Below are 27,886 nucleotides of genomic sequence, written 5' to 3'. Positions count from 1 at the left end.
AAATCAGGAACTTTTGAAAGTGAATTCATTTCATTAAAAGCTTTAGTAAGAAATGCACAAGTGTTTCACTCTAAAGGGAAGACGTTGTTTGCGACATGTCAGAGTATTGTTAGAAGTGAGGTCACTGTTCCTTTTCCCTGTAGAAGCTTTATTTTGAAAGACAATCAAGTTTTTTTGAAAGTATATTCATTTCATTAAAAGCTTTAGTAAGAAACGCACATGGGTTTCTTGGGAAAGAGGAGCAGTTGTTTGCTACTTGTGAAAGCATTGTTAGAACTGAGATCTGTGGTCCTTTTCTCAGCACAAGCTTTATTTAGAAAGATAATCGCGTTTTTTTGAAAGTTTATTTATTTCACGAAATCTTTGTTAGAACTGAGATCAGTGTTCCTCTTCTCAGTACAAGCTTTACTTTGAAAGATAATCACGTTCTTTGAAAGTTTATTAATTGCACTAAAGCTTTGTTAGAACTGAGATCAGTGTTCCTCTTCTCAGTACAAGCTTTACTTTGAAAGATAATCAGGTTCTTTTGAAAGTTGATTTCACGAAAGCTTTAGTAAGAAACGCACATGTGTTTCTTTGTAAAGAAAAGCAGATGTTTGCTACATGTAAAAGCATTGTTAGAACTGATATCAGTGTTCCTTTTCTTAGTACAAGCTTTACTTTGAAAGATAATCGTGTACTTTTGAAAGTTTATAAATTTCACGAAAGCTTTAGTAAGAAACGCACTTGTGTTTCTTTATAAAGACAAACAGTTGTTTGCTACATGTGAAAGCATTGTTAGAACTGAGATCAGTGTTCCTTTTCTCAGTACAAGCTTTACTTTGAAGGTAATCACGTTCTTTTGAAAGTTTATTAATTGCACGAAAGCATGTTAGAACTGAGATCAGTGTTCCTCTTTTCAGTACAAGCTTAACTTTGAAAGATAATCACGATCATTTGAAAGTTTATTAATTTCACGAAAGCTTTAGTAAGAAACGCACATGTGTTTCTTTGTAAAGACAAGTAGTTGTTTGCTTCGTGTGAAATCATTGTTAGAAGTGAGATCAGTGTTCCTTTTCTCAGTACAAGCTTTATTTGAAAGATAATTGCGTTCTTTTGAAAGTTTATTAATTTCACAAAAGCTTTAGTAAGAAACGCACATGTGTTTCTTTGTAAAGACAAGCAGTTGTTTGCTACATGTCAAAGCATTGTTAGAACTGAGATCAGTGTTCCTTTTCTCAGTACAAACTTTACTTTGAAAGATAATCGCATTCTTTGAAAGATTTTTAATTTCACCAAAGCTTTAGTAAGAAACGCACATGTGTTTCTTTGTAAAGACAAGCAGTTGTTTGCTATATGTCAAAGCATTGTTAGAACTGATATCTGATGGAGGAGTTACTTTCATTTAATAAAGAAACTGCCTTGGCCCATTTATAGGCCAGTCCTTAGGCGGGTGGAGTAAACAGACAGAATGCTGGGAGAAAGAAGCTGAGTGAGGAGTCGCCATGATTCTCCCACTCCAGACAGACGCAGGTTAAGATCTTTCCTGGTAAGCCAGCTCGTGGTACTACACAGAATATTAGAAATGGGTTAGATCAATATGTAAGAGCTAGCCAATAAGAGGTTGGAGCTAATGGGCCAGGAAGTGATTAAAAGAATACAGTTTCCATGTAATTATTTCGGGGCATAAGCTAGCCATGTGGGCGGCTGGGTGCCGGGGACGCAGCCCTGCCGCAAATATTACAACAGAGTGGCGCTAATATTACAACAGAGTGGCCCCCAAGACAGCTTTTTGCTGTTTGTGGGTTGCGTGCAGCAAAGAAATTGTCCTGACTCAGCAACAGGAAAAAACTGGCTGTTTTAAAATGCCGGCTTTCTGGGCTGTGCTGCCATCGCGATCTCTGTCTGGCTCCCGAGGGAGACAGAGCTTTTGAATGGAGCATTTAGAGTAAAGTGCTATGGCTTGCTTGATGGCAATGTGGACTGTGTCTGGAACTGTGAGTGGCTCAGGGGCACCAAATGCCTCTGAGGCAGGAGCGGCTCAACTCCGCCATGCTGAACTGTGCTGGTCTCAGGCAGGAACTACCGTAATTACTGTAATAACAGCACAGTTAAGGTTTCGACTGGGCAGGACACAGGCGGTACCGTATTAGCCCTACATGGTGCAACTTAAGTTTTTGAAAAGTGCTTAACTATTTAAGAAATGCTCCTGGATAGTAAAAAAATTACAGATTCACAATAAAACAGATTCAGACATAAAATACATAAAAGACCACAGTGTTGGATGAATGTACGTAGGCTTGAGAGAGAGAAAAAAATATATATAAAGAATAAAGTTAATGTTTTAAAAAAAGGGTAAAGTCTTTAAAGAGACAGAGTACAGATAGTTATAGATTAAAAGAAATAAAGAAAAATAAGCCACGTAAAAATGGAAAATTCACAGAGAGTCTGGATTCTTTGTATTATTGTGTTTTCTTTAAAATTTTTGACTGTGAAGGAGCTAAGTACAGAGAGACATTTCATTATATGGGCTGCCAAGCTAAACCAGAATGGATATAAGGGTATTATGATTTCAGAATATGGGTCTAAGGACATGATGCTTTGGAGAGGGTCTTCTTTTGTTTTCACAGAGGATGCGACCCTGTGGATTTCTTCTATCCCAATATGGTATGATAGACCGCGCCCTCCTGAAAGGTTACTGTAAACACCCTCAAAAAATTACTTCACTCAACTGCCAACTGAGATGACCCTGGCACACAGGTTATCCCATAAAAGACCTAATTAACGACACCCCCATTCAGCAGGAAGCAGTTTGGAGAGAAAAATCTGCACCCATGTTCCCAAATATGGTTTATAAATGTTCTTTTACATTTAAAGGGGGATATGATATAGATATAAATAATTTGCATTTGTATAGATTTTAAGGTCAATTTTGTTATATGTATATGTATTTCTGATCTTGATTAAGGTATTGTGATTGTGTAGTTCATTTAAAAATGTAATGTATAATTAGGAAATATAGGTTGCTAATGGATAATCATAAATAATAGTCAAGCTTGTAGTCATGTTAGTTAGATTTTCTAGATGTGCATAGATATATTTCAGATAGGCATTCTTCATATTTTGCAAAGGCTACAGAATATGGCATTTGAGTGTTTTAATAACTTAGGGTTTTTCATGACAATGAGACACGTCTGCTCCTGGCAGCACCAATCTACTTCAAAAGGAAGATGGGCATCGAAGAGGATCCTTATGGGGTTTGATAGCCACTTGGGCAAGAAACTGTTCTTGCCTGGACTATTGCATAAACTAGACACTGAGAACCCGCAGAAAAAGGACTACTGAACTTGCGTAAAGGTGAGATGATCTTTCGGGGTTCCTGATTCATAAAAGAGTCTGCAAGACATTCTGCAGGACACAGCAGATAGTGACTGAACTGTCTTTGGAATTTCCTGCTTCATGAAAATGTGTCTGCTGGATACTATGGGCCTGTAGGCCGAAGATGGATGCCCCAACAGTAAGAAAAGAACTTTGGGTGACTGTCCAGGCAGAGAGATGACTGTGTCATTTCTAAAGTTTGAAATTTCTTATTTCTTGTTTACTTAGGTAACATTATATCCTTCTGGAGTCTTTGATGGAGTTGAAGAACGGTTAGTTATAGTTATAGTTTTCCTTAGTTATGATAAAAGATAGATATAAATATTGTAACTGTAATTCTTGCTTGACAACTGTCTTGTTATATGTAATTTTACTATGTTAAAGTTAAAGCCTTTCTTTTTTGTTTAAACAAAAAAGGGGAAATGATGGAGGAGTTATTTTCATATAATAAAGTAACTGCCTTGGCCCATTTATAGGCCAGCCCTTAGGTGGGTGGAGTAAACAGACAGAATGCTGGGAGAAAGAAGCTGAGTGAGGAGTCGCCATGATTCTCCCATTCCAGACAGACGCAGGTTAAGATCTTTCCTGGTAAGCCAGCTCGTGGTACTACACAGAATATTAGAAATGGGTTAGATCAATATGTAAGAGCTAGCCAATAAGAGGTTGGAGATAATGGGCCAGGAAGTGATTAAAAGAATAGAGTTTCCGTGTAATAATTTCGGGGCATAAGATAGGCATGTGGGCGGCTGGATGCCGGGGATGCAACTCTGCCGCAAATATTACAACAGAGTAGCGCTAATATTACAACAGATATCATTGTTCCTTTTCTCAAGACAAGCTTTACTTAGAAAGATAATCGCGTTCTTTTGAAAGTTTATTAATTTCACGAAAGCTTTAGTAAGAAACGCACATGTGTTTCTTTGTAAAGACAAGCAGTTGTTTGCTACGTGTGAAAGCACTGTTAGAACTGAGATCAGTGTTCCTCTTCTCAGTACAAGCTTACGTCTAAGATCAGTGTTCCTCTTCTCAGTACAAGCTATACTTTGAAAGATAATCACGTTCTTTTGAAAGTTTGTTAATTTCACGAAAGATTTGTTAGAACTGAGATTAGTGTTCCTCTTCTCATTACAAGCTTTACTTGGAAAGATAATCACGTTCTTTTGAAAGTATTTTAATTTCACGAAAGCTTTAGTAAGAAACGCACAAGCGTTTCTGTGTAAAGAGAAGCACTTGTTTGCTACGTGTGAAAGCATTGTTAGAACTTAGATCAGTGTTCTTTATCTCAGTACAAGCTTTTCGTTGAAAAATAATCTCGTTCTTTTGAAAGTTTATTAATTTCACGAAAGCTTTAGTAAGAAACGCACATGTGTTTCTTTGTAAAGACAAGCAGTAGTTTGCTACGTGTGAAAGCATTGTTAGAACTGAGATCAGTGTTCCTTTTCTAAGTACAAGCTTTACTTTGAAAGATTATCACGTTATTTGAAATTTTATTAATTTCATGAAATCTTTAGTAAGAAACGCACATGTGTTTCTTTGGAAAGACAAGCAGTTGTTTGCTACGTGTGAAAGCACTGTTAGAACTGAGATGAGTGTTCATTTTCTCAGTACAAAATTTACTTTGAAAGATAATCACGTTCTTTTGAAAGTTTATTTATTTCACGAAATCTTTGTTAGAAATGAGATCAGTGTTCCTCTTCTCAGTCCAAGCTTTACATGGAAAGATAATCACGTTCCTTTGAAAGTTTATTAATTGGAAGAAAGCTTTTTAGAACTTAGATCAGTGTTCCTCTTTTCAGTACAAGCTTAACTTTGAAAGAAAATCACGTTCTTTTAAAAGTTTATTAATTTCACGAAAGCTTTAGTAAGAAACGCACATGTGTTTCTTTGTAAAGGAAAGCAGTTGTTTGCTACATGTGAAAGCATTGTTAGAACTGAAAACAGTGTTTCCTTTCTCAGTACAAGCTTAACTTTGAAAGACAATCACGTTCTTTTGAAAGATTATTAATTTCACGAAAGCTTTAGTACGAAACGGACATGTGTTTCTATGTAAAGACAAGCAGTTGTTTGCTACGTGGGAAAACATTGTTAGAACTGAGATCAGCATTCCTTTTCTCAGCACAAGCTTTATTTTGAAAGATAATGGCGTTCTTTGAAAGTTTATAAATTTCAAGAAAGCTTTAGTAGGATACGCACATGTGTTTCTTTGTAAAGACATGCAGTTGTTTGCTACGTGTGAAAGCACTGTTAGAACTGAGATCAGTGTTCCTTTTCTCAGTACAGCTTAGGTCTGAGATCAGTGTTCCTCTTCTCATTGCAAACTTTACTTTGAAAGATAATCACGTTCTTTTGAAACTTTGTTAATTGCACGAAAGATTTGTTACAACTGAGATCACTGTTCCTTTTCTCAGTACAAGCTTTACTTTGAAAGATAATCGCGTTCTTTTGAAAGTTTATTAATTTCACGAAAGCTTTAGTAAGAAACGCATATGTGTTTCTTTGAAAAGAAAAGCAGGTGTTTTCTACGTGTGAAAGCATTGTTAGAACTGAGATCAGAGGTACTTTTCTCAGTACCAGCTTTACTTAGAAAGTTAATCACGTTCTTTTGAAAATTTATTAATTTCACGAAAGCTTTTATAGACAACCCACATGTGTTTCTGTGTAAAGAAAAGCAGTTGTTTTCTACAGGTGAAAGCATTGTTAGAACTGAGAACAGTGGTCCTTTTCTCAGTACAAGCTTTACTTTGAAAGATAATCGCATTTTTTTGAGAGTTTATTAATTTCAATAATGCTTTAGTAAGAAACGCACATGTGTTTCTGTGTAAAGACAAGCAGTTGTTTGCTACGTGTGAAAGCATTGTTGAAACTGAGATCAGTGTTCATTTTCTCAGCACAAGCTTTACTTTCAAAGATAATCGCGTTCTTTTGAAAGTTTATTAATTTCACGAAGCTTTAGTAAGAAACGCACATGCGTTTCTTTTTCAAGACAGGCAGTTGTTTGCTACGTGTGAAAGCACTGTTAGAACTGAGATCAGTGTTGCTTTTCTCAGTACAAGCTTTACTTTGAAAGATAATCGCGTTCTTTTGAAAATTTATTAATTTCACGAAAGCTTTAGTAAGAAACGCTCATGCCTTTCTTTGTAAAGGCAAGCAGTTGTTTGCTACGTGTGAAAGCACTGTTAGAACTGAGATCAGTGTTGCTTTTCTCAGTACAAGCTTTACTTTGAAAGATAATCACGTTCTTTGGAAAGTTTCTTAATTTCACGAAAGCTTTAGTAAGAAACGCACATGCGTTTCTTTGTCAAGACAAGCAGTTGTTTGCTACGTGTGAAAGCACTGTTAGAACTGAGATCAGTGTTGCTTTTCTCAGTACAAGCTTTACTTTGAAAGAAAATCGCGTTCTTTTGAAAGTTTATTAATTTCACGAAAGCTTTAGTAAGAAACGCACATGCGTTTCTTTCTAGAGACAAGCAGTTGTTTGCTACGTGTGAAAGCACTGTTAGAACTGAGATCAGTGTTGCTTTTCTCAGTACAAGCTTTACTTTGAAAGAAAATCGCGTTCTTTTGAAAGTTTATTAATTTCACGAAAGCTTTAGTAAGAAACTCACATGCGTTTCTTTGTAAATTGCTACTTGTGAAAGCACTGTTAGAACTGAGATCAGTGTTGCTTTTCTCAGTACAAGCTTTACTTTGAAAGAAAATCTCGTTCTTTTGAAAGTTTATTAAATTCTCGAAAGCTTTAATAAGAAACGCACATGCGTTTCTTTCTAGAGACAAGCAGTTGTTTGCTACGTGTGAAAACACTGTTAAAACTGAGATCAGTGTTGCTTTTCTCAGTACAAGCTTTACTTTTAAAGAAAATCGCGTTCTTTTGAAAGTTTATTAATTTCACGAAAGCTTTAGTAAGAAACGCACATGCGTTTCTTTGTAAAGTAAAGCAGTTTTTTGCTACGTGTGAAAGCACTGTTAGAACTGAGATCAGTGTTGCTTTTCTCAGGACAAGCTTTACTTTGAAAGAAAATCGCGTTCTTTTTAAAGTTTATTAATTTCACGAAAGCTTTAGTAAGAAACGCACATGCGTTTCTTTCTAGAAAAAAGCAGTTGTTTGCTACGTGTGAAAGCACTGTTAGAACTGAGATCAGTGTTGCTTTTCTCAGTAAAAGCTTTACTTTGAAAGAAAATCTCGTTCTTTTGAAAGTTTATTAATTTCTCGAAAGCTTTAGTAAGAAACGCACATGCGTTTTTTCTAGAGACAAGCAGTTGTTTGCTACGTGTGAAAGCACTGTTAGAACTGAGATCAGTGTTGCTTTTCTCAGTACAAGCTTTACTTTGAAAGATAATCGCGTTCTTTTGAATGTTTATTAATTTCACGAAAGCTTTAGTAAGAAACGCACATGCGTTTCTTTGAAAAGTAAAGCAATTGTTTCCTACATGTGAAAGCACTGTTAGAACTGAGATCAGTGTTGCTTTTCTCAGTACAAGCTTTACTTTGAAAGATAATCGCGTTCTTTTGAAAGTTTATTAATTTCACGAAAGCTTTAGAAACGCACATGCGTTTCTTTGTAAAGACAAGCAGTAGTGTGCTACGTGTGAAAGCACTGTTAGAACTGAGATCAGTGTTGCTTTTCTCAGTACAAGCTTTACTTTGAAAGAAAATCTCGTTCTTTTGAAAGTTTATTAATTTCACGAAAGCTTTAGTAAGAAACGCACATGCCTTTCTTTGTAAAGTAAAGCAGATTTTTGCTACCTGTGAAAGCACTGTTAGAACTGAGATCAGTGTTGCTTTTCTCAGTACAAGCTTTACTTTGAAAGATAATCGCGTTCTTTTGAAAGTTTATTAATTTCACGAAAGCTTTAGTAAGAAACGCACATGCGTTTCTTTCTAGAGACAAGCAGTTGTTTCCTACGTGTGAAAGCACTGTTAGAACTGAGATCACTGTTGCTTTTCTCAGGACAAGCTTTACTTTGAAAGAAAATCGCATTCTTTTGAAAGTTTATTAATTTCACGAAAGCTTTAGTAAGAAACGCACATGCGTTTCTTTCTAAAGACAAGCAGTTGTTTGCTACGTGTGAAAGCATTGTTAGAACTGAGATCAGTGTTGCATTTCTCCGTACAAGCTTTACTTTGAAAGATAATCGCGTTCTTTTGAAAGTTTATTAATTTCACGAAAGCTTTAGTAAGAAACGCACATGCGTTTCTTTGTAAAGACAAGCAGTTGTTTGCTACGTGTGAAAGCACTGTTAGAACTGAGATCAGTGTTGCTTTTCTCAGTACAAGCTTTACTTTGAAAGATAATCTCGTTCTTTTGAAAGTTTATTAATTTCACGGAAGCTTTAGTAAGAAACGCACATGCGTTTCTTTCTAGAGACAAGCAGTTGTTTGCTACGTGTGAAAGCACTGTTAGAACTGAGATCAGTGTTGCTTTTCTCAGTACAAGCTTTACTTTGAAAGAAAATCGCGTTCTTTTGAAAATTTATTAATTTCACGAAAGCTTTAGTAAGATACGCACATGCGTTTCTTTGTAAAGACAAGCAGTTGTTTCCTACGTGTGAAAGCACTGTTAGAACTGAGATCAGTGTTGCTTTTCTCAGTACAAGCTTTACTTTGAAAAAAAATCGCGTTCTTTTGAAAGTTTATTGATTTCACGAAAGCTTTAGTAAGAAAGGCACATGCGTTCCTTTGTAAAGTAAAGCAGTTTTTTGCTACCTGTGAAAGCACTGTTAGAACTGAGATCAGTGTTGCTTTTCTCAGTACAAGCTTTACTTTGAAAGATAATCTCGTTCTTTTGAAAGTTTATTAGTTTCACGAAAGTTTAGTAAGAAACGCACATGCGTTTTTTTTCTAGAGGAAAGCAGTGGTTTGCTACGTGTGAAAGCACTGTTAAAACTGAGATCAGTGTTGCTTTTCTCAGTACAAGCTTTACTTTGAAAAAATCGCGTTCTTTTGAAAGTTTATTAATTTCACGAAAGCTTTAGTAAGAAACGCACATGCGTTTCTTTGTAAAGTAAAGCAGTTTTTTGCTACGTGTGAAAGCACTGTTAGAACTGAGATCAGTGTTGCTTTTCTCAGTACAAGCTTTACTTTGAAAGATAATCTCGTTCTTTTGAAAGTTTATTAAATTCTTGAAAGCTTTAGTAAGAAACGCACATGCGTTTCTTTCTAGAGACAAGCAGTTGTTTGCTACGTGTGAAAGCACTGTTAGAACTGAGATCACTGTTGCTTTTCTTAGGACAAGCTTTACTTTGAAAAAAAATCGCGTTCTTTTGAAAGTTTATTAATTTCACGAAAGCTTTAGTAAGAAACGCACATGCGTTTCTTGTGAAGACAAGCAGTTGTTTGCTACGTGTGAAAGCACTGTTAGAACTGAGATCAGTGTTGCATTTCTCCGTACAAGCTTTACTTTGAAAGAAAATCGCGTTCTTTTGAAAGTTTATTAATTTCACGAAAGCTTTAGTAAGAAACGCACATGCGTTTCTTTGTAAAGTAAAGCAGTTTTTTGCTACGTGTGAAAGCACTGTTAGAACTGAGATCACTGTTGCTTTTCTCAGTACAAGCTTTACTTTTAAAGAAAATCGCGTTCTTTTGAAAGTTTATTAATTTCACGAAAGCTTTAGTAAGAAACGCACATGCATTTCTTTGTAAAGTAAAGCAGTTTTTTGCTACGTGTGAAAGCACTGTTAGAACTGAGATCAGTGTTGCTTTTCTCAGTACAAGCTTTACTTTGAAAGATAATCTCGTTCTTTTGAAAGTTTATTAATTTCACGGAAGCTTTAGTAAGAAACGCACATGCGTTTCTTTCTAGAGACAAGCAGTTGTTTGCTACGTGTGAAAGCACTGTTAGAACTGATATCACTGTTGCTTTTCTCAGGACAAGCTTTACTTTGAAAGAAAATCGCGTTCTTTTTAAAGTTTATTAATTTCACGAAAGCTTTAGTAAGAAACGCACATGCGTTTCTTTCTAGAAAAAAGCAGTTGTTTGCTACGTGTGAAAGCACTGTTAGAACTGAGATCAGTGTTGCTTTTCTCAGTAAAAGCTTTACTTTGAAAGAAAATCTCGTTCTATTGAAAGTTTATTAATTTCTCGAAAGCTTTAGTAAGAAACGCACATGCGTTTTTTCTAGAGACAAGCAGTTGTTTGCTACGTGTGAAAGCACTGTTAGAACTGAGATCAGTGTTGCTTTTCTCAGTACAAGCTTTACTTTGAAAGATAATAGCGTTCTTTTGAATGTTTATTAATTTCACGAAAGCTTTAGTAAGAAACGCACATGCGTTTCTTTGAAAAGTAAAGCAATTGTTTCCTACATGTGAAAGCACTGTTAGAACTGAGATCAGTGTTGCTTTTCTCAGTACAAGCTTTACTTTGAAAGATAATCGCGTTCTTTTGAAAGTTTATTAATTTCACGAAAGCTTTAGAAACGCACATGCGTTTCTTTGTAAGGACAAGCAGTAGTGTGCTACGTGTGAAAGCACTGTTAGAACTGAGATCAGTGTTGCTTTTCTCAGTACAAGCTTTACTTTGAAAGAAAATCGCGTTCTTTTGAAAGTTTATTAATTTCACGAAAGCTTTAGTAAGAAACGCACATGCGTTTCTTTGTAAAGTAAAGCAGTTTTTTGCTACGTGTGAAAGCACTGTTAGAACTGAGATCAGTGTTGCTTTTCTCAGTACAAGCTTTACTTTGAAAGATAATCTCGTTCTTTTGAAAGTTTATTAATTTCACGGAAGCTTTAGTAAGAAACGCACATGCGTTTCTTTCTAGAGACAAGCAGTTGTTTGCTACGTGTGAAAGCACTGTTAGAACTGATATCACTGTTGCTTTTCTCAGGACAAGCTTTACTTTGAAAGAAAATCGCGTTCTTTTTAAAGTTTATTAATTTCACGAAAGCTTTAGTAAGAAACGCACATGCGTTTCTTTCTAGAAAAAAGCAGTTGTTTGCTACGTGTGAAAGCACTGTTAGAACTGAGATCAGTGTTGCTTTTCTCAGTAAAAGCTTTACTTTGAAAGAAAATCTCGTTCTATTGAAAGTTTATTAATTTCTCGAAAGCTTTAGTAAGAAACGCACATGCGTTTTTTTTCTAGAGGAAAGCAGTGGTTTGCTACGTGTGAAAGCACTGTTAAAACTGAGATCAGTGTTGCTTTTCTCAGTACAAGCTTTACTTTGAAAAAAATCGCGTTCTTTTGAAAGTTTATTAATTTCACGAAAGCTTTAGTAAGAAACGCACATGCGTTTCTTTGTAAAGTAAAGCAGTTGTTTGCTACGTGTGAAAGCACTGTTAGAACTGAGATCAGTGTTGCTTTTCTCACTACAAGCTTTACTTTTAATGAAAATCGCGTTCTTTTGAAAGTTTATTAATTTAACGAAAGCTTTAGTAAGAAACGCACATGCGTTTCTTTGTAAAGTAAAGCAGTTTTTTGCTACGTGTGAAAGCACTGTTGGAACTGAGAACAGTGTTGCTTTTCTCAGTACAAGCTTTACTTTGAAAGATAATCGCGTTCTTTTGAAAGTTTATTAATTTCACGGAAGCTTTAGTAAGAAACGCACATGTGTTTCTTTCGAGAGACAAGCAGTTGTTTCCTCCGTGTGAAAGCACTGTTAGAATTGAGATCACTGTTGCTTTTCTCAGGACAAGCTTTACTTTGAAAGAAAATCGCATTCTTTTGAAAGTTTATTAATTTCACGAAAGCTTTAGTAAGAAACGCATGTGCGTTTCTTTCTAGAGACAAGCAGTTGTTTGCTACGTGTGAAAGCACTGTTAGAACTGAGATCACTGTTGCTTTTCTCAGGACAAGCTTTACTTTGAAAGATAATCTCGTTATTTTGAAAGTTTATTAATTTCACGGAAGCTTTAGTAAGAAACGCACATGCGTTTCTTTGTAAAGACAAGCAGTTGTTTGCTACGTGTGAAAGCACTGTTAGAACTGAGATCAGTGTTTCTTTTCTCAGTACAAGCTTTACTTTGAAAGATAATCTCGTTCTTTTGAAAGTTTATTAATTTCACGGAAGCTTTAGTAAGAAACGCACATGCGTTTCTTTCTAGAGACAAGCAGTTGTTTGCTACGTGTGAAAGCACTGTTAGAAGTGAGATCACTGTTGCTTTTCTCAGGACAAGCTTTACTTTGAAAGAAAATCGCGTTCTTTTGAAAGTTTATTAATTTCACGAAAGCTTTAGTAAGAAACGCACATGCGTTTCTTTGTGAAGACAAGCAGTTGTTTGCTACGTGTGAAAGCACTGTTAGAACTGAGATCAGTGTTGCATTTCTCCGTACAAGCTTTACTTTGAAAGATAATCGCGTTCTTTTGAAAGTTTATTAATTTCACAAAAGCTTTAGTAAGAAACGCACATGCGTTTCTTTGTAAAGACAAGCAGTTGTTTGCTACGTGTGAAAGCACTGTTAGAACTGAGATCAGTGTTGCTTTTCTCAGTACAAGCTTTACTTTGAAAGAAAAATGCGTTCTTTTGAAAGTTTATTAATTTCTCGAAAGCTTTAGTAAGAAACGCACATGCGTTTCTTTGTCAAGACAGGCAGTTGTGTGCTACCTGTGAAAGCACTGTTAGAACTGAGATCCGTGTTGCTTTTCTCAGTACAAGCTTTACTTGGAAAGAAAATCGCGTTCTTTTGAAAGTTTATTAATTTCTCGAATGCTTTAGTAAGAAACGCACATGCGTTTCTTTCTAGAGACAAGCAGTTGTTTGCTACGTGTGAAAGCACTGTTAGAACTGAGATCAGTGTTGCTTTTCTCAGTACAAGCTTTACTTTGAAAGATAATCGCGTTCTTTTGAAAATTTATTAATTTCACGAAAGCTTTAGTAAGAAACGCACATGCGTTTCTTTGTAAAGACAAGCAGTTTTTTGCTACGTGTGAAAGCACTGTTAGAACTGAGATCAGTGTTGCTTTTCTCAATACAAGCTTTACTTTGAAAAAAAATCGCGTTCTTTTGAAAGTTTATTGATTTCACGAAAGCTTTAGTAAGAAACGCACATGCGTTTCTTTGTAAAGACAAGCAGTTGTTTGCTACGTGTGAAAGCACTGTTAGAACTGAGATCAGTGTTGCTTTTCTCAGTACAAGCTTTACTTTGAAAGAAAATCGCGTTCTTTTGAAAGTTTATTAATTTCACATAAGCTTTAGTAAGAAACGCACATGCGTTTCTTTTAGAGGAAAGCAGTTGTTTGCTACGTGTGAAAGCACTGTTAGAACTGAGATCAGTGTTGCTTTTCTCAGTACAAGCTTTACTTTGAAAGAAAATCGCGTTCTTTTGAAAGTTTATTAATTTCACGAAAGCTTTAGTAAAAACGCACATGCGTTCCTTCCTAGAGACAAGCAGTTGTTTGCTACGTGTGAAAGCACTGTTAGAACTGAGATCAGTGTTGCTTTTCTCAGTACAAGCTTTACTTTGAAAGATAATCTCGTTCTTTTGAAAGTTTATTTTCTCGAAAGCTTTAGTATGAAACGCTCATGCGTTTTTTTGTAAAGACAAGCAGTTGTTTGCTACGTGTGAAAGCACTGTTAGAACTGAGATTAGTGTTGCTTTTCTCAGTACAAGCTTTACTTTGAAAGATAATCTCGTTCTTTTGAAAGTTTATTAATTTCACGAAAGCTTTAGTAAGAAACGCACATGCGTTTCCTTCTAGAGAAAAGCAGTTGTTTGCTACGTGTGAAAGCACTGTTAGAACTGAGATCAGTGTTGCTTTTCTCAGTACAAGCTTTACTTTGAAAGAAAATCTCATACTTTTGAAAGTTTATTAATTTCACGAAAGCTTTAGTAAGAAACGCACATGCGTTTCTTTCTCAAGACAGGCAGTTGTTTTCTACGTGTGAAAGCACTGTTAGAACTGAGATCAGTGTTGCTTTTCTCAGTACAAGCTTTACTTTGAAAGAAAATCGCGTTCTTTTGAAAGTTTATTAATTACACGAAAGCTTTAATAAGAAACGCACATGCGTTTCTTTCTAGAAAAAAGCAGTTGTTTGCTACGTGTGAAAGCACTGTTAGAACTGAGATCAGTGTTGCTTTTCTCAGTACAAGCTTTACTTTGAAAGAAAATCTCGTTCTTTTGAAAGTTTATTAATTTCTCGAAAGTTTTAGTAAGAAACGCACATGCGTTTCTTTCTAGAGACAAGCAGTTGCTTGCTACGTGTGAAAGCACTGTTAGAACTGAGATCAGTGTTGCTTTTCTCAGTACAAGCTTTATTTTGTAAGATAATCGCGTTCTTTTGAAAGTTTATTAATTTCACGAAAGCTTTAGTAAGAAACGCACATGCGTTTCTTTGTCAATACAGGCAGTTGTTTGCTACGTGTGAAAGCACTGTTAGAACTGAGATCAGTGTTGCTTTTCTCCGTACAAGCTTTACTTTGAAAGATAATCGCGTTCTTTTGACAGTTTATTAATTTCACGAAAGCTTTAGTAGGAAACGCACATGCGTTTCTTTGTAAAGACAAGCAGTTGTTTGCTACGTGTGAAAGCACTGTTAGAACTGAGATCAGTGTTGCTTTTCTGAGTACAAGCTTTACTTTGAAAGAAAATCGCGTTCTTTTGAAAGTTTATTAATTTCACGAAAGCTTTAGTAAGAAACGCACATGCCTTTCTTTCTAGAGAAAAGCAGTTGTTTGCTACGTGTGAAAGCAATGTTAGAACTGAGATCAGTGTTGCTTTTCTCAGTACAAGCTCTACTTGGAAAGAAAATCGCGTTCTTTTGAAAGTTTATTAATTTCTCGAAAGCTTTAGTAAGAAACGCACATGCGTTTCTTTCTAGAGACAAGCAGTTGTTTGCTACGTGTGAAAGCACTGTTAGAACTGAGATCAGTGTTGCTTTTCTCAGTACAAGCTTTACTTTGAAAGATAATCGCGTTCTTTTGAAAGTTTATTAATTTCTCGAAAGCTTTAGTAAGAAAAGCACATGCGTTTCTTTGTAAAGTAAAGCAGTTGTTTGCTAGGTGTGAAAGCACTGTTAGAACTGAGATCAGTGTTGCTTTTCTCAGTACAGGCTATACTTTGAAAGATAATCTCGTTCTTTTGAAAGTTTATAAATTTCTCAAAAGCTTTAGTAAGAAACGCACATGCGTTTCTTTCTAGAGACAACCAGTTGTTTGCTACGTGTGAAAGCACTGTTAGAACTGAGATCAGTGTTGCTTTTCTCAGTACAAGCTTTACTTTGAAACATAATCGCGTTCTTTTGAAAGTTTATTAATTTGACGAAAGCTTTAGTAAGAAACGCATATGCGTTTCTTTCTAGAAAAAAGCAGTTGTTTGCTACGTGTGAAAGCACTGTTAGAACTGAGATCAGTGTTGCTTTTCTGAGTACAAGCTTTACTTTGAAAGATAATCGCGTTCTTTTGAAAGTTTATTAATTTCACGAAAGCTTTAGTAAGAAACGCACATGCGTTTCTTTGTCACGTCAGGCAGTTGTTTGCTACGTGTGAAAGCACTGTTAGAACTGAGATCAGTGTTGCTTTTCTTCGTACAAGCTTTACTTTGAAAGATAATCGCGTTCTTTTGAAAGTTTATTAATTTCACGAAAGCTTTAGTAGGAAACGCACATGCGTTTCTTTGTAAAGACAAGCAGTTGTTTGCTACGTGTGAAAGCACTGTTAGAACTGAGATCAGTGTTGCTTTTCTCAGTACAAGCTTTACTTTGAATAAAAATCGCGTTCTTTTGAAAGTTTATTGATTTCACGAAAGCTTTAGTAAGAAACGCACATGCGTTTCTTTGTAATGTAAAGCAGTTGTTTGCTACGTGTGAAAGCACTGTTAGAACTCAGATCAGTGTTGCTTTTCTCAGTACAAGCTTTACTTTGAAAGATAATCTCGTTCTTTTGAAAGTTTATTAATTTCACGAAAGCTTTAGTAAGAAACGCACATGCGTTTCTTTCTAGAGACAAGCAGTTGTTTGCTACGTGTGAAAGCTCTGTTAGAACTGAGATCAGTGTTGCTTTTCTGAGTACAAGCTTTACTTTGAAAGAAAATCGCGTTCTTTTGAAAGTTTATTAATTTCACGAAAGCTTCAGTAAGAAACGCTCATGCGTTTCTTTGTAAAGACAAGCAGTTGTTTGCTACGTGTGAAAGCACTGTTAGAACTGAGATCAGTGTTGCTTTTCTCAGTACAAGCTTTACTTTGAAAGATAATCTCGTTATTTTGAAAGTTTACTAATTTCACGAAAGCTTTAGTAAGAAACGCACATGCGTTTCTTTCTAGAGACAAGCAGTTGTTTGCCACGTGTGAAAGCACTGTTAGAACTGAGATCAGTGTTGCTTTTCTCAGTACAAGCTTTACTTTGAAAGAAAATCGCGTTCTTTTGAAAGTTTATTAATTTCACGAAAGCTTTAGTAAGAAACGCACATGCATTTCACTGTCAAGACAGGCAGTTGTTTGTTACGTGTGAAAGCACTGTTAGAACTGAGATCAGTGTTGCTTTTCTCAGGACAAGCTTTACTTTGAAAGAAAATCGCGTTCTTTTGAAAGTTTATTAATGTCACGAAAGCTTTAGTAAGAAACGCACATGCGTTTCTTTGTAAATACAAGCAGTTTTTTGCTACGAGTGAAAGCACTGTTAGAACTGAGATCAATGTTGCTTTTCTGAGTACAAGCTTTACTTTGAAAGATAATCTCGTTCTTTTGAAAGTTTATTAATTTCACGAAAGCTTTAGTAAGAAACGCACATGCGTTTCTTTCTAGAGACAAGCAGTTGTTTGCTACGTGTGAAAGCTCTGTTAGAACTGAGATCAGTGTTGCTTTTCTCAGTACAAGCTTTACTTTGAAAGAAAATCGCGTTCTTTTGAAAGTTTATTAATTTCACGAAAGCTTTAGTAAGAAACGCACATGCGTTTCTTTGTCAAGACAGGCAGTTGTTTGCTACGTGTGAAAGCACTGTTAGAACTGAGAACAGTGTTGCTTTTCTCAGGACAAGCTTTACTTTGAAAGAAAATCGCGTTCTTTTGAAAGTTTCTTAATTTCACGAAAGCTTTAGTAAGAAACGCACATGCGTTTCTTTCTAGAGACAAGCAGTTGTTTGCTACGTGTGAAAGCACTGTTAGAACTCAAATCAGTGTTGCTTTTCTCAGTACAAGCTTTACTTTGAAAGAAAATCTCGTTTTTTGAAAGTTTATTAATTTCTCGAAAGCTTTAGTAAGAAACGCACATGCGTTTCTTTCTAGAGACAAGCAGTTGTTTGCTACGTGTGAAAGCACTGTTAGAACTGAGATCAGTGTTGCTTTTCTCAGTACAAGCTTTACTTTGAAAGAAAATCGCATTCTTTCGGAAGTTTATTAATTTCACGAAAGCTTTAGTCAGATACACACATGCGTTTCTTTGTCAAGACAAGTAGTTGTTTGCTACGTGTGAAAGCACTGTTGAGACTGAGATCAGTGTTGCTTTTCTCAGTACAAGCTTTACTTTGAAAGATAATCCCGTTCTTTCGGAAGTATATTAATTTCACGAAAGCTTTAGTAAGAAACGCACATGCGTTTCTTTGTAAATACAAGCAGTTTTTTGCTACGAGTGAAAGCACTGTTAGAACTGAGATCAATGTTGCTTTTCTGAGTACAAGCTTTACTTTGAAAGATAATCTCGTTCTTTTGAAAGTTTATTAATTTCACGAAAGCTTTAGTAAGAAACGCACATGCGTTTCTTTCTAGAGACAAGCAGTTGTTTGCTACGTGTGAAAGCTCTGTTAGAACTGAGATCAGTGTTGCTTTTCTGAGTACAAGCTTTACTTTGAAAGAAAATCGCGTTCTTTTGAAAGTTTATTAATTTCACGAAAGCTTCAGTAAGAAACGCTCATGCGTTTCTTTGTAAAGACAAGCAGTTGTTTGCTACGTGTGAAAGCACTGTTAGAACTGAGATCAGTGTTGCTTTTCTCAGTACAAGCTTTACTTTGAAAGATAATCTCGTTATTTTGAAAGTTTACTAATTTCACGAAAGCTTTAGTAAGAAACGCACATGCGTTTCTTTCTAGAGACAAGCAGTTGTTTGCCACGTGTGAAAGCACTGTTAGAACTGAGATCAGTGTTGCTTTTCTCAGTACAAGCTTTACTTTGAAAGAAAATCGCGTTCTTTTGAAAGTTTATTAATTTCACGAAAGCTTTAGTAAGAAACGCACATGCATTTCACTGTCAAGACAGGCAGTTGTTTGTTACGTGTGAAAGCACTGTTAGAACTGAGATCAGTGTTGCTTTTCTCAGGACAAGCTTTACTTTGAAAGAAAATCGCGTTCTTTTGAAAGTTTATTAATGTCACGAAAGCTTTAGTAAGAAACGCACATGCGTTTCTTTTAGTGGAAAGCAGTTGTTTGTTACGTGTGAAAGCACTGTTAGAACTGAGATCAGTGTTGCTTTTCTGAGTACAAGCTTTACTTTGAAAGAAAATCGCGTTCTTTTGAAAGTTTATTAATTTCACGAAAGCTTCAGTAAGAAACGCTCATGCGTTTTTTTGTAATGACAAGCAGTTGTTTGCTACGTGTGAAAGCACTGTTAGAACTGAGATCAGTGTTGCTTTTCTCAGTACAAGCTTTACTTTGAAAGATAATCTCGTTCTTTTGAAAGTTTACTAATTTCACGAAAGCTTTAGTAAGAAACGCACATGCGTTTCTTTCTAGAGACAAGCAGTTGTTTGCCACGTGTGAAAGCACTGTTAGAACTGAGATCAGTGTTGCTTTTCTCAGTACAAGCTTTACTTTGAAAGAAAATCGCGTTCTTTTGAAAGTTTATTAATTTCACGAAAGCTTTAGTAAGAAACGCACATGCGTTTCTTTGTCAAGACAGGCAGTTGTTTGCTACGTGTGAAAGCACTGTTAGAACTTAGATCAGTGTTGCTTTTCTCAGTACAAGCTTTACTTTGAAAGAAAATGGCGTTCTTTTGAAAGTTTATTAATTTCACGAAAGCTTTAGTAAGAAACGCACATGCGTTTCTTTGTAAAGACAGGCAGTTGTTTGCTACGTGTGAAAGCACTGTTAGAACTGAGATCAGTGTTGCTTTTTTCAGTACAAGCTTTACTTTGAAAGAAAATCTCGTTTTTTGAAAGTTTATTAATTTCTCGAAAGCTTTAGTAAGAAACGCACATGCGTTTCTTTCTAGAGACAAGCAGTTGTTTCCTACGTGTGAAAGCACTGTTAGAACTGAGATCAGTGTTGCTTTTCTCAGTACAAGCTTTACTTTGAAAGAAAATCGCGTTCTTTCGGAAGTTTATTAATTTCACGAAAGCTTTAGTCAGATACACACATGCGTTTCTTTGTCAAGACAAGTAGTTGTTTGCTACGTGTGAAAGCACTGTTGAGACTGAGATCAGTGTTGCTTTTCTCAGTACAAGCTTTACTTTGAAAGAAAATCGCATTCTTTCGGAAGTTTATTAATTTCACGAAAGCTTTAGTAAGAAATGCTCATGCGTTTTTTTGTAAAGACAAGCAGTTGTTTGCTACGTGTGAAAGCACTGTTAGAACTGAGATCAGTGTTGCTTTTCTCAGTACAAGCTTTACTTTGAAAGATAATCGCGTTCTTTTGAAAGTTTATTAATTTCACGAAAGCTTTAGTAAGAAACGCACATGCGTGTCTTTGTAAAGTAAAGCAGTTGTTTGCTACGTGTGAAAGCACTGTTAGAACTGAGATCAGTGTTGCTTTTCTCAGTACAAGCTTTACTTTGAAAGAAAATCGCGTTCTTTTTAAAGTTTATTAATTCCACGAAAGCTTTAGTAAGAAACGCACATGCGTTTCTTTGTAAAGTAAAGCAGTTGTTAGCTACGTGTGAAAGCACTGTTAGAACTGAGATCAGTGTTGCTTTTCTCAGTACATGCTTTACTTTGAAAGAAAATCTCGTTCTTTTGAAAGTTTATTAATTTCTCGGAAGCTTTAGTAAGAAACGCACATGCGTTTCTTTCTAGAGACAAGCAGTTGTTTGCTACGTGTGAAAGCACTGTTAGAACTCAGATCAGTGTTGCTTTTCTCAGTACAAGCTTTACTTTGAAAGAAAATCTCGTTTTTTGAAAGTTTATTAATTTCTCGAAAGCTTTAGTAAGAAACGCACATGCGTTTCTTTCTAGAGACAAGCAGTTGTTTGCTACGTGTGAAAGCACTGTTAGAACTGAGATCAGTGTTGCTTTTCTCAGTACAAGCTTTACTTTGAAAGAAAATCGCATTCTTTCGGAAGTTTATTAATTTCACGAAAGCTTTAGTCAGATACACACATGCGTTTCTTTGTCAAGACAAGTAGTTGTTTGCTACGTGTGAAAGCACTGTTGAGACTGAGATCAGTGTTGCTTTTCTCAGTACAAGCTTTACTTTGAAAGATAATCGCGTTCTTTCGGAAGTATATTAATTTCACGAAAGCTTTAGTAAGAAACGCACATGCGTTTCTTTGTAAATACAAGCAGTTTTTTGCTACGAGTGAAAGCACTGTTAGAACTGAGATCAATGTTGCTTTTCTGAGTACAAGCTTTACTTTGAAAGATAATCTCGTTCTTTTGAAAGTTTATTAATTTCACGAAAGCTTTAGTAAGAAACGCACATGCGTTTCTTTCTAGAGACAAGCAGTTGTTTGCTACGTGTGAAAGCTCTGTTAGAACTGAGATCAGTGTTGCTTTTCTCAGTACAAGCTTTACTTTGAAAGAAAATCGCGTTCTTTTGAAAGTTTATTAATTTCACGAAAGCTTTAGTAAGAAACGCACATGCGTTTCTTTCTCAAGACAGGCAGTTGTTTGCTACGTGTGAAAGCACTGTTAGAACTGAGAACAGTGTTGCTTTTCTCAGGACAAGCTTTACTTTGAAAGAAAATCGCGTTCTTTTGAAAGTTTATTGATTTCACGAAAGCTTTAGTAAGAAACGCACATGCGTTTCTTTGTAAAGACAAGCAGTTGTTTGCTACGTGTGAAAGCACTGTTAGAACTGAGATCAGTGTTGCTTTTCTCAGTACAAGCTTTACTTTGAAAGAAAATCGCGTTCTTTTGAAAGTTTATTAATTTCACGAAAGCTTTATTAAGAAACGCACATGCGTTTCTTTTAGAGGAAAGCAGTTGTTTGCTACGTGTGAAAGCACTGTTAGAACTGAGATCAGTGTTGCTTTTCTGAGTACAAGCTTTACTTTGAAAGAAAATCGCGTTCTTTTGAAAGTTTATTAATTTCACGAAAGATTCAGTAAGAAACGCTCATGCGTTTCTTTGTAAAGACAAGCAGTTGTTTGCTACGTGTGAAAGCACTGTTAGAACTGAGATCAGTGTTGCTTTTCTCAGTACAAGCTTTACTTTGAAAGATAATCTCGTTATTTTGAAAGTTTACTAATTTCACGAAAGCTTTAGTAAGAAACGCACATGCGTTTCTTTCTAGAGACAAGCAGTTGTTTGCCACGTGTGAAAGCACTGTTAGAACTGAGATCAGTGTTGCTTTTCTCAGTACAAGCTTTACTTTGAAAGAAAATCGCGTTCTTTTGAAAGTTTATTAATTTCACGAAAGCTTTAGTAAGAAACGCACATGCATTTCACTGTCAAGACAGGCTGTTGTTTGTTATGTGTGAAAGCACTGTTAGAACTGAGATCAGTTTTGCTTTTCTCAGGACAAGCTTTACTTTGAAAGAAAATCGCGTTGTTTTGAAAGTTTATTAATTTCACGAAAGCTTTAGTAAGAAACGCACATGCGTTTCTTTGTAAATACAAGCAGTTTTTTGCTACGAGTGAAAGCACTGTTAGAACTGAGATCAATGTTGCTTTTCTGAGTACAAGCTTTACTTTGAAAGATAATCTCGTTCTTTTGAAAGTTTACTAATTTCACGAAAGCTTTAGTAAGAAACGCACATGCGTTTCTTTCTAGAGACAAGCAGTTGTTTGCTACGTGTGAAAGCTCTGTTAGAACTGAGATCAGTGTTGCTTTTCTCAGTACAAGCTTTACTTTGAAAGAAAATCGCGTTCTTTTTAAAGTTTATTAATTTCACGAAAGCTTTAGTAAGAAACGCACATGCGTTTCTTTGTCAAGACAGGCAGTTGTTTGCTACGTGTGAAAGCACTGTTAGAACTGAGAACAGTGTTGCTTTTCTCAGGACAAGCTTTACTTTGAAAGAAAATCGCGTTCTTTTGAAAGTTTCTTAATTTCACGAAAGCTTTAGTAAGAAACGCACATGCGTTTCTTTATAGAGGAAAGCAGTTGTTTGCTACGTGTGAAAGCACTGTTAGAACTTAGATCAGTGTTGCTTTTCTGAGTACAAGCTTTACTTTGAAAGAAAATCGCGTTCTTTTGAAACTTTATTAATTTCACGAAAGCTTTACTAAGAAACGCACATGCGTTTCTTTCTAGAGGAAAGCAGTTGTTTGCTACGTGTGAAAGCACTGGCAGAACTCAGATCAGTGTTGCTTTTCTCAGTACAAGCTTTACTTTGAAAGAAAATCGCGTTCTTTTGAAAGTTTATTAATTTCACGAAAGCTTCAGTAAGAAACGCTCATGCGTTTTTTTGTAATGACAAGCAGTTGTTTGCTACGTGTGAAAGCACTGTTAGAACTCAGATCAGTGTTGCTTTTCTCAGTACAAGCTTTACTTTGAAAGATAATCTCGTTCTTTTGAAAGTTTATTAATTTCACGAAAGCTTTAGTAAGAAACGCACATGCGTTTCTTTCTAGAGACAAGCAGTTGTTTGCTACGTGTGAAAGCTCTGTTAGAACTGAGATCAGTGTTGCTTTTCTCAGTACAAGCTTTACTTTGAAAGAAAATCGCGTTCTTTCGGAAGTTTATTAATTTCACGAAAGCTTTAGTCAGATACACACATGCGTTTCTTTGTCAAGACAAGTAGTTGTTTGCTACGTGTGAAAGCACTGTTGAGACTGAGATCAGTGTTGCTTTTCTCAGTACAAGCTTTACTTTGAAAGAAAATCGCATTCTTTCGGAAGTTTATTAATTTCACGAAAGCTTTAGTAAGAAATGCTCATGCGTTTTTTTGTAAAGACAAGCAGTTGTTTGCTACGTGTGAAAGCACTGTTAGAACTGAGATCAGTGTTGCTTTTCTCAGTACAAGCTTTACTTTGAAAGATAATCGCGTTCTTTTGAAAGTTTATTAATTTCACGAAAGCTTTAGTAAGAAACGCACATGCATTTCTTTGTAAAGTAAAGCAGTTGTTTGCTACGTGTGAAAGCACTGTTAGAACTGAGATCAGTGTTGCTTTTCTCAGTACAAGCTTTACTTTGAAAGAAAATCGCGTTCTTTTTAAAGTTTATTAATTCCACGAAAGCTTTAGTAAGAAACGCACATGCGTTTCTTTGTAAAGTAAAGCAGTTGTTAGCTACGTGTGAAAGCACTGTTAGAACTGAGATCAGTGTTGCTTTTCTCAGTACATGCTTTACTTTGAAAGAAAATCTCGTTCTTTTGAAAGTTTATTAATTTCTTGAAAGCTTTAGTAAGAAACGCACATGCGTTTCTTTCTAGAGACAAGCAGTTGTTTGCTACGTGTGAAAGCACTGTTAGAACTCAGATCAGTGTTGCTTTTCTCAGTACAAGCTTTACTTTGAAAGAAAATCTCGTTTTTTGAAAGTTTATTAATTTCTCGAAAGCTTTAGTAAGAAACGCACATGCGTTTCTTTCTAGAGACAAGCAGTTGTTTGCTACGTGTGAAAGCACTGTTAGAACTGAGATCAGTGTTGCTTTTCTCAGTACAAGCTTTACTTTGAAAGAAAATCGCGTTCTTTCGGAAGTTTATTAATTTCACGAAAGCTTTAGTCAGATACACACATGCGTTTCTTTGTCAAGACAAGTAGTTGTTTGCTACGTGTGAAAGCACTGTTGAGACTGAGATCAGTGTTGCTTTTCTCAGTACAAGCTTTACTTTGAAAGATAATCGCGTTCTTTCGGATGTATATTAATTTCACGAAAGCTTTAGTAAGAAACGCACATGCGTTTCTTTGTAAAGACAAGCAGTTGTTTGCTACGTGTGAAAGCACTGTTAGAACTGAGATCAGTGTTTCTTTTATCAGTACAAGCTTTACTTTGAAAGATAATCGCATTCTTTCGGAAGTTTATTAATTTCACGAACGCTTTAGTAAGAAATGCTCATGCGTTTTTTTGTAAAGACAAGCAGTTGTTTGCTACGTGTGAAAGCACTGTTAGAACTGAGATCAGTGTTGCTTTTCTCAGTACAAGCTTTACTTTGAAAGATAATCGCGTTCTTTTGAAAGTTTATTAATTTCACGAAAGCTTTAGTAAGAAACGCACATGCGTTTCTTTGTAAAGTAAAGCAGTTGTTTGCTACGTGTGAAAGCACTGTTAGAACTGAGATCAGTGTTGCTTTTCTCAGTACAAGCTTTACTTTGAAAGATAATCGCGTTCTTTTGAAAGTTTATTAATTTCACGAAAGCTTTAGTAAGAAACGCACATGCGTTTTTTGTAAAGTAAAGCAGTTGTTTGCTACGTGTGAAAGCACTGTTAGAACTGAGATCAGTGTTTCTTTTCTCAGTACAATCTTTACTTTGAAAGAAAATCACGTTCTTTCGGAAGTTTATTAATTTCACGAAAGCTTTAGTCAGAAACACACATGCGTTTCTTTGTCAAGACAAGTAGTTGTTTGCTACGTGTGAAAGCACTGTTGAGACTGAGATCAGTGTTGCTTTTCTCAGTACAAGCTTTACTTTGAAAGATAATCGTATTCTTTCGGAAGTTTATTAATTTCACGAAAGCTTTAGTAAGAAACGCACATGCGTTTCTTTGTAAAGACAAGCAGTTGTTTGCTACGTGTGAAAGCACTGTTAGAAATGAGATCAGTGTTGCTTTTCTCAGTACAAGCTTTACTTTGAAAGAAAATTGCGTTCTTTTGAAAGTTTATTGATTTTACGAAAGCTTTAGTAAGAAACGCACATGCGTTTCTTTGTAAAGACAAGCAGTTGTTTGCTACGTGTGAAAGCACTGTTAGAACTGAGATCAGTTTTGCTTTTCTCAGTACAAGCTTTACTTTGAAAGGAAATTGCGTTGTTTTGAAAGTTTATTAATTTCACGAAAGCTTTAGTAAGAAACGCACATGCGTTTCTTTGTCAAGAAAAGTATTTGTTTGATACGTGTGAAAGCACTGTTAGAACTGAGATCAGTGTTGCTTTTCTCAGTACAAGCTTTACTTTGAAAGATAACCGCGTTCTTTCGGAAGTTTATTAATTTCACGAAAGCTTTAGTAAGAAACGCATATGCGTTTCTTTGTCAAGACAAGCAGTTGTTTGCTACGTGTGAAAGCACTGTTAGAACTCAGAAAGCTTGTACTGAGAAAAGGAACACTTTTTAGAAATTAATAAACAATCAATAGAACGCGATGATAATTGAAAGTAAAGCTTCTACTGATAAAAGGAACACTGATCTCAGTACTAACAATGCTTTCACATGTAGCAAACAACTGCTAGGCTTTACATAGAAACACATGTTCGTTTCTTACTAAAGCTTTCGTGAAATTTATAACTTTCAAAGAACGCGATTATCTTTCAAAGTAAAAATTGTACTTAGAAAAGGAACACTGATCTCAGTTCAAACAATGCTTTCACACGTAGCAAACTACTGCTTGTCTATACCAAGAAACACATGTGCGTTTGGTACTAAAGCTTTCGGGAAATTAATAACCTTTCAAAAGAACGTGATTATCTATCAAAGTAATGCTTGTACTAGAGAAGGAACACTGATTTCAGTTCTAACAATGCTTTCACACGTGGCAAACAATTGCTTGTCTTTACAAAGAAACACATGTGCGTTTCTTACTAAAGCTTTCGTAAAATTAATAAACTTTCAAAAGAATGCGATGATCTTTCAAAGTAAAGCTTGTACTGAGAAAAGGAACACTGATCTCAGTTCCAACAATGCTTTCACACATAGCAAACAACTGCTTGTCTTAACAAAGAAACACATGTGCGTTTGGTACTAAAGCTTTCGTGAAATTAATAACTTTCAAAGGAACATGTTTATCTTTCAAAGTAAAGCTTGTACTGAGAAATAGAACACTGATCTCAGTTCTAACAGTGCTTTCACGCGTAGCAAACAACTGCTTGTCTCTAAAAGGAAAAGCATGTGCGTTTCTTACAAAAGCTTTTGTGAAATTAATAAACTTTCAAAAGAACGCCAGTATCTTTCAAATAAAGCTTGTACTGAGAAAAGGAACACTGATATCAGTTCTGACAATGCTTTCTCATGTAGCAAACAACTGCTTGTCTTTACAACGAAACTCATATGCCTTTGGTACTAAAGCTTTGTGAAAGTAATTAACTTTCAAAAGAACGCGATTATCTTTCAAAGTAAAGCTGTACTGAGAAACGGAACACAGATCTCAGTTCTGACAATGCTTTCACACATAGCAAACAACTCCTTCTCTTTAGAAAGAAACACATGTTCATTTCTTACTAAAGCTTTCATGAAATTAATAAACTTTCAAAAGAACGGATTTATCTTTCAAAGATAAGCTTGTACTGAGAAAAGGAACACTGATCTCAGTTCTAACAATGCTATCACACGTAGCAAACAACTGCTTGTCTTTACAAAGATCACATGTGCGTTTTGAACTAAAGCTTTCGTGAAATTAATAAACTTTCAAGAGAACACGATTATCTATCAAATAAATGCTTGTACTGAGAGAAGGAACTCTGATTTCAGTTCTAACAACGCTTTCACACGTGCCAAACAACTGCTTGTCTTTACAAAGAAACAAATGTGCGTTTCTTACTAAAGCTTTGGTAAAATTAATAAACTTTCAAAAGAACGCGATGATCTTTCAAAGTAAAGCTTGTACTGAGAAAAGGAACACTGATCTCAGTTCTAACAATGCTTTCACACGTAGCAAACAACTGTTGGCTTTACAAAAAACACATGTGCGTTTCTTACTAAAGCTTTCATATAATTAATAGCTTTCAAAAGAATACGATGATCTTTCAAAGTAAAGCTTGTACTGAGAAGAGGAACACTTATCTCAGTTTTGACAATGCTTTCACACGTAGCAAACAACTGCTTGTCTTTACAAAGAAACACATGTGCGTTTGGTACTAAAGCTTTCGTGAAATTAATAAACTATCAAAAGAACGCGATTATCTATCAAAGTAAAGCTTGTACTTAGAAAAGGAACACTGATCTCAGTTCTAACAATGCTTTTACACATAGCAAACAACTGCTTGTCTTTACCAAGAAACACATGTACGTTTGGTACTAATGCTTTCGTGAAATTGATAATCTTTCAAAGAACATGATTATCTTTCAAAGTAAAGCTTGTACTGAGAAAAGGAATACAGATCTCAGTTCTAACAATGCTTTCACACGGAGCAAACCACTGCTTGTCTTGAAAAAGAAACGCATGTGCGTTTCTTACTAAAGCTTTCGTGAAATTAATAAACTTTTGAAAGAACGCGATTATCTATCAAAGTAACGCTTGTACTGAGAAATCAACACTGATCTCAGTTCTAACAATGCTTTCACACGTAGCAAACAACTGCTTGTCTTTACAAAGAAACACATGTGCATTTGGTACAAAGCTTTCGTGAAATAAATAATTTCCAAAAGAACACGATTATCTTTCTAAGTAAAGCTTGTACTGAGAAACGGAACACTGACCTTAGTTCTA

This window comes from Chionomys nivalis, chromosome 10 (assembly GCF_950005125.1).
Source record: "Chionomys nivalis chromosome 10, mChiNiv1.1, whole genome shotgun sequence".
Taxonomy (NCBI): domain Eukaryota; kingdom Metazoa; phylum Chordata; class Mammalia; order Rodentia; family Cricetidae; genus Chionomys; species Chionomys nivalis.
Note: the sequence above shows the minus strand (reverse complement) of the source record.